At 36.2% G+C, this 11,567-nt stretch overlaps 1 long non-coding RNA gene across 1 annotated transcript; it reads left to right on the top strand.

The window, feature by feature from the left end:
• The first annotated feature begins 5,323 nt into the window (after positions 1 to 5,323).
• LOC142873412 (uncharacterized) lies at positions 5,324 to 11,167 on the top strand. The gene is made up of 4 exons (XR_012921478.1): positions 5,324 to 7,534; positions 8,563 to 8,583; positions 9,852 to 10,150; positions 11,050 to 11,167. It is a non-coding gene; the product is annotated as an uncharacterized LOC142873412 (long non-coding RNA).
• Positions 11,168 to 11,567: the final 400 nt, after the last annotated feature.

Below are 11,567 nucleotides of genomic sequence, written 5' to 3'. Positions count from 1 at the left end.
AAGCTCTGACATGGCAGGGGGGAGGGGTGGCAGGGGCAATATATGTAACCTTAACAATATTTGTACCTCCATAATATGATGAAATAAAAAGAAAAAAAATGGGGAACACTTCACCCATCTTACATGTTTTTTATTATACAAGGACTAAATGAGGAGTAGTGCCTTGCTATCTCAACATAGCAATTGTTTAATAAATACCAGTTTTCTTTCCTTTTTCTCTCTTTCTAGCTTGTTTTATACCCAGTATTAATTAATTCAAATGCTCAATCATAACCAAAATCAGGGCTAAGATGCTGGGGGCTTTGAAATCAGACTGCCTGAGTATGAATCTCACTGATCATTAGTTATGTGACCTTGAAGAGGTCTTAGTGTTCTCACTTGCAAAATGGGAATAATAATAGTACATACGTACGAAATTTCTTGTAGGGAATGAGTGTAGGGATAAATTGCTTAGCCAAAATCATGCCTAATGTAAATGCTTGATAAATATGCTATTCGGAATAGTAAAGAAATTCAAAAGAACAAAATAGATATTCGGATAAAGCTATAATATATTTGTAGAAATTCACCCAAGGAACACATTAATATAAGAATACAGGACTTAACAGAAGACAGTAGTGGAACTATAATGTGAAATTAGTCTATGTTTATAATATCTGGTGCTCTATTCCCTCATAAGACTACTTTTGTGTTATTTCTAAAAATAGCACAGTGGTCATCTGGTCACTGCTCCCTGCACCTACCCTGCCATCCTGCAGTGTGCTGCTATGCCCCACCATAATCTCTCACCTCTTAATACTATGCTGCTCTTTACTCTCTTCTTGACACTGACTATTCTACTTGTCATCTAATTTCTGCCCTTATTCCTTGAATAAAAGATAAAAATAAAAAAGCCTATTGGTGGCAACGTTACCTTCTCTCTGCAATAGCTCTGGTTCTTTTCTGCCAGTGTCTCCCTCCCCCATTCCAAACACACTGCCCCCACTGCCTTGGAGCCTGTCTCTGGTTTTAACCTTCTGCTTGGCTGTCTGACCAACTTGCCCCACACCCCTTGTATACTAATTACATGCTGTCAGTATGTCTGTTTCATCCTGCGGTAAATACACAAAAGAAGAAATGCATGTATCCTAAGGAATATCCATATCATTATTATCATCTTCATTATCACTAGTATTTATGGAACATTTATGATGTGCCAAGATAAGCACTTTATACATGTAATATTATTTATCACAAAAATTCTATGAGTTAATTGTTACTTTTTCTCTTTTACAGATGAAGAGAATGCAGCTTAGAGAGGTTAACTAGTTTGTAAACATTACACAACTAGTAAATGATGAAGGCAGACTTTGAAACTACATCTGACTTCAGAACATAAACCCTTAACTCTTGTATTCTATTATTTGGATCAAAGGGAAAGTTTCTCTTTTCTTTTCTTTTCTTTTCTTTTCTTTTCTTTTCTTTTCTTTTCTTTTCTTTCTTTTCTTTTCTTTTCTTTTCTGAGTCTCACTCTGTTGCCTGGGCTAGAGTGCCATGGCGTCATCCTAGCTCACAGCAACCTCAAACTCCTGGGCTCAAGTGATCCTCCTGCCTCAGCCTCCTGAGTAGCTGGGACTACAGGTGCGTACCACCATGCCTGGCTAATTTTTTCTATTTTTAGTAAAGACGGGGTGTCTCACTCTTGCTCAGGCTGGTCTCGAACTCCTGACCTCAAGCAATCCTCCTGCTTCAGCCTCTCAGAGTGCTAGGATCACAGGCGTGAACCACCGTGCCCAGCAGTTTTTCCTTTCTAGTTGTATTCTCTCAATCAAGCATTTTTCTAATGTCTATACAATGGTCTTTTTTAAAAAAATTAAATAATTATACTTTATTACTTTATTCTTTTTTTATATACCCTTGTAAAGTGAAGAGTACAATGGTCTTTTTTGAGGGGCAATTTTTCATTGAGAATTGATAAAGTTTCTATCTTTAGAAATTTTGTTCAAACCCTCAGCATGTGAGATAAAGATAAGTCTTTAGTGAGCATTTAGTTCAATTCTCTCAGGTTTAATGCTGAAGTTCAAAGAGATAATAAATGGAAGAGCCAAGTCCTGAATTCATAGAAATCATTGGATTTCACTTTTCATGTGTTTGTAAGAAAGTCAGGTTTTTCTTTTTACTCCCAAATTCCCTTCCATTGAAACGAATTGGTCTTAATTTCCCTTCCAAGGTGCTGTAAAAAGTGCCACGACCCCACCCCCCACTCCTGGACCCTTTCCACAACTTCAACATTTTTGCTAAGGGAATGCATAACGTGTCATGCATCTTTACTTTTTTTTTTTTTTTATCAATTTTCTATGAACTAAATTAAATCTTAAATTAGATACCATACATTAATGTGAGTCTCTCCATTATAGACTCTCTGTGGTGCTCCTTAGTGATTGTTTTTATCCTCCACTTACAAACCAGAAAGTTCTTCCTAGATCCTTCCCCGAAATAGTTTCTGTATCATCAAGGGATTAGTTTGTGTTATCTTAATCTTCTGTTGTTTGTATTCTCATCACAGTTAAGTAAAACAGCAGAGGCCACATATCATTTGACAATTTTAATAACAGAGCACAATGAAATTGGTGATAAGTCAGAGAGGAAATGTTCCAGTTAAAGCAACTTCATCTGATAGAAGCCTTGGGAGGGTGTTCCTGTTAGCAGCAATGCTGTAATTGTTCTCTGTGAGCTATATAAATGAGATCGCCAAATTTGTTCAGAAGAGAGGGGAGTAAAACTTTGATTTAAAGATGTTTTACTTCTTTCTTTTAGCTACCCTGCTGGCTTTTAGTACAGCCCAGCAAGACCATCAAGCCCAAGGTAAGTTTGATATGATGACAGGTATGGTAAAGTTTTGGTGAGTGGACATGTTAGTAACTAGACTGTCTTTCCTCAGTCATGTTTTTCTATTCCTAGAGCATAGAAAACAAGAGGTAACAGAACTAGATTAAGATATCAACCCCAATTCCAACATAGCAATTCACCTTAGATAATTTGTTAAACCATAATTTCATGTTTGTCCTTTAAGTCTATTGATTTCTCTATCAATTATGTAGGGTGTCAATTTTTTTAATCAATGGTACTATTTTTTTTTTTTGGAATGATCAAAGATGTCTTTATAAAGTTTTTTCATGACTTCATTCTAAATATACAGAATAAAAAATGGTGTCTGCTCATTTGTGAGACACCAACCAGATTTTCCTTATACTGTCTCAAAATTTAAAGATCAGTTTCCCCAGAGAGTGTGCAATGCATCATATGGCCTTTTTTGAGGGTAGGAAAGGAAGGGTTGGGCAGGATAGCATATTAAATTGTACCATGATAGACATGGAAGACTGTTGTGCAATCTAGATAATTTATATACATTTTGATGACTTAGAAAAACAAAGCAATCATTTATGACAAGCCTCAAAAGCTTGACATATTTAACATACTTAGGCACTTTTTTTTGTGTGGTGGGAATTCTCTAATTAATGGTACTATTTTGATGCTATAAACATTCTAGTGCAGATGTCTTTCTAGAATGTCTTTTTTTCCTTTGGGTAGATGCCCAGTAATGGGATTGCTGGGTCAAATGGTAGTTCTACTTGTAGCTCTTTGAGGTTTCTCCGGATTACTTTCCACAGAGGTTGTACTAGTTTGCAGTCCCATCAGTAGTGTATGAGTGTTCCTATCTCTCTGCATCCATGCCAACATTTATTGTTTAGAGACTTTTTGATAAAAGCCATTCTCATAATCTAGCATCTCTTGTATTATCCTGCATACAGCTGGAGCCCATTCTACTAAGTGAAGTATCACAAGAATGGAAAAACAAGCACCACATGTACTCACCATCAAATTGGTATAAACTGATCAATACTTATGTACACATATAGTGGCAACATTCATCTGGTGTTGGGCAGGTGGGAGAGATGGGGAGGGGATGGGAATATTCACACCTAATGGGTGTGGTGTGCACCATCTGGGGGATGGACATGGACATGTTTGAAGCTCTGACTTGGGCGGGGCAAAGGCAATATATGTAACCTAAACATTTGTACCTCAGTAATATGCTGAAATAAAAAAATAGTAAAATTTAATCAATAGTACAGATTAACAGCCAATGCACATTAATATTTCTAAAATTTCTCTTACCCTTCCCAAGTGTCTTGCTGTATTACTTTTTTTTTTTGAGACAGAGTCTCATTTTGTTCCCAGGATAGAGTGAGTGCCGTGGCGTCAGCCTAGCTCACAGCAACCTCAAACTCCTGGGCTCAAGCAATCCTCCTGCCTCAGCCTCCCAAGTAGCTGGGACTACAGGCATGTGCCACCATGCCTGGCTAATTTTTTGTATATATATTTTTAGTTGGTCAATTAATTTCTTTCTATTTTTAGTAGAGACGGGGTCTCGCTCAGGCTGATTTTGAACTCCTGACCTCGAGCAATCCGCCCACCTCGGCCTCCCAAAGTGCTAGGATTATGGGCGTGAGCCACCAAGCCTGGCCTGCTGTATTACTTTAGTCGTGTAGTATTGAAATTTTAGGGAGACATTTGGCTTATTTTGAATAGAATCTAATAGTTAATTGAATTAATCAAAGGACAATTTCTATGAATACATTTGTCACTTTGGTCAATAAAATAAATTTTTAGAATCTTAAATAATTACATTGGTCAAAGAGGCATTTTTTTCTATAGAATTTTAGAGATAATCTCCTTTAATCTATTCATTTTAAATTAAGTGTGTATTTATTGAATATCTATTATGTAGAGGATACAAAAGAAATATGTGATGTGACTTATTGCCCTTAGGAAACAATCTTCATGGGAAAGGAAGGCTCATATATACTTAGTAAGGTAGTATGTAAAAGAAATACTAAATTCAACATTTTACTGATAGACTATGTAATACAAATTATACATATTACATGGACCTGTAGGATTAATACAATGACTAAGTTGTTAGAATCAAATAGAAAGAGATTAAAGAAGTCAGATTAAGTGAGCAAAAATGAAGTATACTTAATCGTATGGCTTTTTCATAGTTAGGTTTGCAGTTATTACATGTATTACTAGAACGAATATGAAAAATTAGTGCTTGAGAAAAGATTAGTAACTTTTGTAAACATATCATTTGCACTTCTCTATCCTTATGAATTTCCTTATTTTAAAAAGTTATACCATTTTTTCACATAGAAATAATATAAAACATAATTTAAAAGTTAATATATTTTATAACTTAACCTCAGGTGTCATTTCAAAGTTTTCAGCTAAGTTTTAAAATCATGTATTTCGGTTTTATAACCGATTTTTTGATTCTTGTTACTTTACCTACTATTCCTTTTTGTAATTTGCATTGTATATTCGGTTGTATATTTTCTTTCAGTGTTATATGTTACTCAAAAAAGAAACTTAAGAAGCCATGTTGACAACAAAATAAAAGGACCATGAAAATGGTTGCAATTGATATCAAGAAAAAGGATGATGTATAAAGTGGGTAGAATAGAAGCTATATCTACAATCACCACCACGTGGCAGCCTAGCATCACACATGACATAATAAAACTTAATAACTCTAGATGCATAACCACAACATAATGAAAGCTAGCCCAAATTATTGTAGGTTCTGTCCTTCAAGGATGCTTGGTTGTGTAGATATTTGATTTTCCCTGATTCACATCTAGTTTGACTACTTCCCTGGGCAACTGCCCTTTACCTCTAATCAGACCTTCCTTTATCTAAAAAGAAAAACTAATTCTACCTAACCCTAAACCTAGCTAGCTATCAACTCACTATCTAACTTCTTGACAAAATATCCTTGATTTGTAGAATCCACTTAGTAACTACTTTTCAAACAGCAGTCTGTTCTCCAGTGCCGACTCTCGATTAAAACTAGCTTTCAAGGTTTTCAGTGAACGCAATGAGTGTCAAGATGAGCTTGCAGTTGGCACTGTTGTGTGTCCTCCTCCTTTGGAAATGCTTTTCTATTATAGTTTTGTGGGCTTACTCTCTCTAAATCTGTTCTTATCTGTTAGGTTGTTTTTATTTAGTGTATTTGATTTCTTATCTGTTAGGTTGTTTTTATTTAGTGTATTTGATTAGTTCTTCTTCCTCAGCCCCTTCCTTATACAGTTGCATCCTCCAAAATTTTGCCACCAAAATGTCTGTCTTATGTACAGAAGCCCAGATATTTTATCAACTTTTATGTCAAGTTCAAGGAACACAGTCTAGCCAGCCGTCCTCAAACTACGGCCCGCGGGCCACATGCGGGTGTTTTTGCCCATTTGTTTTTTTACTTCAAAATAAGATATGTGCAGTGTTCATAGGAATTTGTTCATAGTATTTTTTTAAGCTATAGTCTGGCCCTCCAACGGTCTGAGGGACAGTGAATTGGCCCCCTGTTTAAAAAGTCTGAGGACCCCTGGTCTAGCCAATACTGATTTCATAAGGTGGTGGGCCTTGGGAGTGAGTTCCCTCCAAGGCTTAGGGGTTCAGTCCCTGATACTGAGAACAAACGATGCAGAGAGCAGAGAGCTTCCCCTCTGAATCCTTTCTCAGGCCAATCCTCCTATCCTTTTTAGCTTATCCACTGCCCCCTATGTCTTTTCTTGTCTTTGATCCCCATGGGTGGGTAGCCTCTTTTTCTGCCCCTTTAGATTCTGCTCTTGCATAGAGAGTGTAGGGGGCTTGGATCCTATGTGTGGAGGTGGGAAGGAGTTATGAAGAGGAAAAGAACTCAAAGTGATGGACTGTGTTAGGTCAGAGTCTTCAGAAGCCAAGCTTGAAATGGGAATGTTCTTCAAAATATTTATTGAGAGTTCTCCCATAGGGGAGAGTTCAGGAAGCAGGGTAGGTAAGGTATAAATCTAAGCAAAAACATGGTCTCACATGGAAACTAGCTTAGTCTAACCACAGACTGAAGTCTGGGGCATAAATTGTTCCATAGAGTTAGTTTCATCTGGGGCAAGGAGGCCAACCTTTTGTACCCACATGTCAGAGGGTCACTGCCGAGGGCAGTAATCTGGAGAAGGTGAAAGGTATACAGGCACATTCTGTACTATCTTTGCAACCGCTCTGAAATCTAAAATCATTCCAAAAGTAAAAGTTTTTCTTTTTTTTTTTAAACTCTTATTCTATTTCTTTAGACCCATAAGTGTGGGATTGGGACCATGATGAAGAAGAATCTATTCTGCCTTATACATCCATGGAATAGTTGATGAAATAATATTCCCTATTAAACAATGAAAAATCAATAGCACAACAGAATATTTCTATCATGCTAGACTATTTATTCTATGCTATATATTCACTGGGAAGATATATAACATGCAGCTTTAGTGTTGTAAACAGAGGAGACCCCCTGTGTGCTCCAATCACTTGCTGTAGTCATTGCTCGAGAGTGAAGGGAACACATTATCAAGTTGCTTTAGGATTTGCTAAAAGGAAGATGAGTAGGCAGTGAGAAAGTACTTACTCTACATTGTATTCTCTACTCCCCCAGGTGTTTGGCAAGACCAGGATCAGCAAGGGCAAGGTGAGATCCTGGTCATCTCTTTTCTTCTGGTATCTGTTTCCTTACGTGGAACATGAGATCGATTGCATTATCTGGTGAACGAGATGAAATAGAGGACAGATGTTCATGATTGGAGGGCTATCGGTTGAAAAATATGTTCAGTTATATCTAATAGAGTTCTTGACCAAGTGTAGCTCAAACAAATAGCAGTTTCATTTTTTCATATAGCAGGAAGTCTGGAGGTAAGCAGGCTCCTATATTGTTGTTCCTTCATCTTTGTTTGGGGGCTGCCCCACTGATTGCAGGACACCTAGTGGCCCTGACCCACTCACCGAATATTGGCAGGGCGCTCCAGTACTGTGACAGCTACACCAGCTGGCAAAGATTTCTGAAATGCTCTCAGTTGAGAACCACTGGGGACATTGCTCCCCCAAATAAAATAAGAGTCCTGCTAGCGCAGAAAAAGTGGAAGAGAACTTGGACTAGCCGTGCCTGCCAGAAAAGATAATACAGTAGAATATGAAAAATTAAAAAAATGAGAAGTAAAAAAAAAGGTTATGTTTATTGAAAGAGCAGAGATGTACTTTCATTTGAAATTAGTTACTGAGTACATTGCGAAATGGGCAAAAGTAATGAAAAATATGTGTCATCTGAAATCACAACCAGGAACATACAAGAAAGATGGAACAAGGGACAGGCAGGTAAGAGACATCACTGTCACCTGACTAGCAATTAAAGAGTAATTATACAGGATAGTCGAGAAGATTGCACAAACTCAGTAAAAGAACATGTCATGGCAGAATGAGCTATGTGGGACATTTTATCATATTTTTTCTAGAATTAAACAGACTGATGAAAGAAAACCTTGTAATAAGTATAGCACTTTTGTAAAAAAGATCGTAAGCTGCTCTCAAACTTTAGATTCTCTAATTCTGTTATTCTCTTCTCACAAGAAAATAAAGGTAATAGAGAAAAGGGAAAGCAAATTTTAGGTTTAATTTCATAATTGTTTGATTTTATAATTCTATTTTTCCTTTGCTCTCCTTTAGAAAGTCAACTCGGACAACCAAGTAAGTTTCATTTGTTTAATTTCCATATTTTTTTGTATTTTTACTTTTTATGTCCATTGTTTTCTATGGTATAATGAACAACAGGAATTAGTATATTCACATGTTAAACTTTTTATAGTGTCAAAGTGCCATAGAATTATTATGAAAGTTTGTAATGCTTCCTGCAAATCATTAATTACTGATAATATTCACTTACATTTAAATAAAAATTTATAACCTAATTAACCTCATGTAAAGGAGGAACACTATTTCTGTTGGCCTTGGTAAATGTTTATTCAAGTGCTTCTTAAATGGCAGTAAGTGTGAATAGATAAGATGTATAGTGTGCAAAACTCCAGAAAACAGCTGACTTACGTAGATTAATGTTCATATTGCCAGGGTTAAAGAATTAGAGGCCTTTAGGACTGCAAGAAATTCTTAGGGCTCTCCATTGATTTAATTATTCTCTTTAGCAGTAGTCTTTGTCTAATATACTACAAATTTACTAATATATCCTTATTATCTATTTTGCCCACTCTGTGAAAGAGAAGACTTTTTGATTTATTCTGCTCACTGCTGTGTCTACAGTGTTAACTCTGACATAGACAGTATTGGCACTCAATAAATATTTATTAATAAATATTTTAAATAAGAAATTAGTGACTAAATGGGAGTAAATGGATGAATTAAAGGTAATACATCTGTTGATCATCCACACAATTTAGATTTCCTATACCATATTTCAAGTAAGCTTATATTTGAATACTTCTGGTGATTAAAAAATGCATGTGTACAAAATATTTTGTTAATTTCATATAGAACAGTAACAAGATTCCATTAAAATGAATAAATATGAGTTGAAACATCTTTCCTTATTGTATAAGTAATTTCTTGCCCCCCCCACTTATTTCAAATGCATGTATTCCACATATACATATACTTTATATTCTAAATATATATTCTGAACATATATTAATATTTTCCAAATGTGCACATAAATATTCCAAATATATATTCCAACTATATATTTATTCCATATTTATCATGTATCATATACACCAAACTATTATAGTAAGTAGGTAGGACCTGGTGTAACAGCCAGTTTATAATTATACCTTAAAAATATACTTGGTAGTGTTTTATGGTGCTTTTAAGACATTTTAAAGAGAGAAATCAACTAATTGAAGAGCATAATTAAGGAGATTATAGACATATTATGGGAAAAAATCAAATCTTTATAGAAATACAAAGAAGGTAAAAAGTTTCACCGTTCCTTTTTTCTTTCATAGATGAGGAGAAGCCAGGAATGTGTCCTGGATTTATACAATCTTCGGAGAAAAAGCAACAGAGTAGCAATCAAGACTCACGCCAAACCAAATCTAGGCTCCTTCTTGGCAAACAGCCCTCTAAGCAACAGTCTAAAATTTCCACCAATTGTAATAAAAGAGTGATCCACCGTTGTACAAATGACTATGACTGCAAAACTGCTATGAAGTGCTGTGATACCTTTAGTTGTGGCCTGACATGCATGCATCCCATTATGTTTTAACCCGACATTTTTGATTCATCTCCACAATCCGAGGCCTAAGTAAGTATTGGTTACATGACCCCCTCTTCATTTCCCTGACTCTCTTATCTTAAAATCCTCTCTGTATCTTTTTTTTTTTTTTGAGACAGAATCTCGCTTTGTTGCCCAGGCTAGAGTGAGTGCCGTGGCGTCAGCCTAGCTCACAGCAACCTCAAACTCCTGGGCTCAAGCGATCCTCCTGCCTCAGCCCCCCGAGTAGCTGGGACTACAGGCATGTGCCACCATGCCCGACTAATTTTTTCTATATATATTAGTCTGCCAATTAATTTCTTTCTATTTATGGTAGAGACGGGTTCTCGCTCTTACTCAGGCTGGTTTTGAACTCCTGGCCTTGAGCAATCTGCCCGCCTTGGCCTCCCAGAGTGCTAGGATTACAGGCGTGAGCCACCACGCCCGGCCTGTATCTTTCATCTTATATTCTTCCAACCCAGCCTCATACTTTGTATCCATTATAACTTTAGTATCAAATTTATAGTTAGTATGGTGTATTGTATGCCACGTTCTCCATGGTATATAAAAGAGCATGCTATCTCAGAATAAATTCTGTATATATGCCACCTGATTTCATTTACTTATTCATTCAACTAATGTTTAATTTAGTATATGTGCTACCAAAGTGAGCACATCAACTAATGTTCATTGAATGCCTACACTATGTCAGGCACTGAGAATACAGGGATCCACAGGACAAATGCAACCACTACATGAAAGCCGTGGATAACATTCCAACCAAGACTGTTTCTCACTAAGCAACCAGGCCATATCTTCTCCTTTATTCCCTACTGCTCCCATTTCTTCTCTAAGGATAAGAAAGCATAAATCCCACCCTATCTCACACTTAGACATCAGTTTTCAACCTTTGGTTGAATTATTTCCTTCTCTGTTTTTTCCCCCCCTAGATACTGGATGAAGAAATGGATTCAGAAGGAGGCATCATTGAGCTTATTTTTCCCAGCTAAAATATTACTCTCTCATGTGTTGTTTTTAAACTCCTCATATTAAAAGCTCAGCATCATCTATCTTTGAGCCCTGTGTCTCATTTGGGTTTTTTTTTATTATTATTATTTTTGAGTTGTGTAAACAACTGGATTTGCAGTTCTGGTACTAGAAATAACTGGATTTGCAAAGCAGATGGTCTCTGTGGTCCAACTGGGATTATTATGGACTAGTAGAGGATCCCACAAGTTCCTTTAGAATATAGAATCTAAGGGATCCTGGAAAATTTTCAGAAGACACAAATCTCAATTTGATCACCAAAAATGGCCTGTAGATAATTCTGAAAGTTCATATACCATACAGGTTCTTTGTTTTTCTTTTGTCTTGTGATATAATTGGCATTATTTTAATCTTTCTTTATATATACATATATTTTAGAATAATATTTTTATTATATGGGTACACATGTTTTGGTTACATA

The sequence above is a fragment of the Microcebus murinus genome, chromosome 10, assembly GCF_040939455.1.
Source record: "Microcebus murinus isolate Inina chromosome 10, M.murinus_Inina_mat1.0, whole genome shotgun sequence".
Classification (NCBI taxonomy): Eukaryota; Metazoa; Chordata; class Mammalia; order Primates; family Cheirogaleidae; genus Microcebus; species Microcebus murinus.
Note: the sequence above shows the minus strand (reverse complement) of the source record. Positions and strands in the feature narration are given on the sequence as shown.